The 2,305-nt window shown below is 31.2% G+C and overlaps 1 long non-coding RNA gene across 1 annotated transcript in view; it reads left to right on the forward strand.

Annotated features, from left to right (window-relative positions):
• The window catches only part of LOC309495647, a 2,990-nt gene extending 2,507 nt beyond the window's left edge, over positions 1 to 483 (forward strand). Inside the window, exon 2 of the long non-coding RNA XR_014204753.1 lies at positions 364 to 483. This is a non-coding gene — a long non-coding RNA (uncharacterized lncRNA). The remainder of the gene's footprint in view (positions 1 to 363) is intronic.
• Positions 484 to 2,305: the final 1,822 nt, after the last annotated feature.

Consider the following 2,305-nt stretch of genomic DNA (forward strand, 5'->3'; position numbering starts at 1 on the left):
AGAAATGGAGAGAGAAAGAAATAAAGATTGAGTAGTTAGAAATAAAGAAAGAAAGATAGATTAGTTAGAAAGAAAGAAAGAAAGAAAGAAAGAAAGAAAGAAAGAAAGAAAGAAAGATTGATTAGTTTGATAGATAGATAGATAGATAGAAAGATAGATAGATAGATAGATAAGTTAGTTAGAAAGATAGATAGATAGATTAGTAAGAAAGAAAGAAAGATAGATAACTTAGTTAGTTAGTTAGTTAGTTAGTTAGTTAGTTAGTTAGTTAGAAAGATAGATAGATTATTAAGAAAGAAAGATAAGTTAGATAGATAGATAGATAGATAGATAGATAGATAGATAATTTAGTTAGAAAGATAGATAGATTAGTAAGAAAGATAGATTAGTAAGAAAGATAGATAGATAAGTTAATTGGAAAGAGATAGATTAGTAAGAAAGAAAGAAAGATAGATAAGTTAGTTAGTTAGAAAGATAGATAGATTATTAAGAAAGAAAGATAAGTTAGCTAGAAAGATAGATAGATAGATAGATAGATAGATAGATAGATAGATAGATAGATAGATAGATAGATAGATAGATAGATAGATAGATAGATAGATTAGTAAGAAAGAAAGAAACATAGATAAGTTAGTTAGAAAGATAGATAGATCAGTTAGAAAGAAAGAAAGATAGATAATTTAGTTAGAAAGATAGATTAGTTAGAAAGAAAGAAAGATAGATAATTTAGTTAGAAAGATAGATAGATTAGTTAGAAAAAAGAAAGATAGATAAGTTAGTTAGAAAGATAGATAGATAAGTTAGTTATAAAGAAAGATAGATTAGCTAGAAAGAAAGATGAGATAGATAGATAGATAGATAGATAGATAGATAGATAGATAGATAGATAGATAGATAGATAGATAGATAGATAAGTTAGTTAGAAAGATAGATAGATTAGTAAGAAAGAAAGAAATATAGATTAGTTAGTTAGAAAGATAGATTAGTTAGAAAGAAAGAAAGATAGAAAGAAAGAAAGAAAGATAGATAATTTAGTTAGAAAGATAGATAGATTAGTTAGAAAAAAGAAAGATAGATAAGTTAGTTAGAAAGATAGATAGATAAGTTAGAAAGAAAGATAGATTAGCTAGAAAAAAAGAAAGATGAGATAGATAGATAGATAGATAGATAGATAGATAGATAGATAGATAGATAGATAGATAGATAGATAGATAGATAGATAGATAGATAGATAGATAGATAGATAGATAGATAGAATAATAATGCTTACATCACCTGGTATTCCCTGGCGGTCTCCCATCCGAAGCTAGATGCAAAAGTTCGTCGAGACAAACTTTAAGTTGGCTTGAGAAAGTTTGGACCAAAACGTTTTTTGCCAGGCGGTTGCTAGGATGTTATGGGTGGTCGCTATGGGGTTGCTAGGCGGTTGCTAAGGTATTTTGGGTGGTTGCTAGGGTGTTGCTAGGGTGTTCTGGGTGGTTGCTAGGGTGTTGCTAGGCAGTTGCTAGGGTATTTTGGGCGGTTGCTAGGGTGTTCTGTGTGGTTGCTAGGCGGTTGCTAAGGTATTCTGGGTGGTTGCTATGGTGTTGCTAGGGTATTTTGGGTGGTTGCTATGGTGTTTCTAAGCGGTTGCTAACTCTCTCTCACACACACACACACACACACACACACACACACACACACACACACACACACACACACACACACACACACACACACACACACACACACACACACACACTTTCACACACATACACACACTCACACACACACTAACTCACTCTCTCTCACACACACACACACACACACACACACACACACACACACACACACACACACACACACACACACACACACACACACACACACACACACACACACACACATAAACACTCTCTCTCTCTCACACACACTCACACACACACAAGCAGACACGCACAGACACACAGAGTTTGAGTTTAGAGTTTATATGTGTATAAATTGATGAGTTTATAAGTGTACAAGTTTAAATGAGTTTAGAGTTTATAAGTTTAAATGAGTTTAGAGTTTATAAGTTTAAATGAGTTTAGAGTTTATAAGTTTAAATGAGTTTAAGAGTTCAGAGTTTATTAATTTATGAGTTTAAGAGTTCATAAGTCTATAAATTCATGAGTTTATAAGTTAATTAGTTTATAAGTGTGAGTTTAGAGTTTATAAGTCTAAATGAGTCTCAATGGCTCTCAGACACTAATTTAATTAATTAATTAGTTTAAAGTTTAAATTAGTTTAAAGTTTAATTTAATTAGTTTTAGATAGATAGAGAGAT

The sequence above is a fragment of the Leuciscus leuciscus genome (assembly GCF_965113295.1).
Source record: "Leuciscus leuciscus genome assembly, chromosome: 3".
NCBI classification, from domain to species: Eukaryota; Metazoa; Chordata; class Actinopteri; order Cypriniformes; family Leuciscidae; genus Leuciscus; species Leuciscus leuciscus.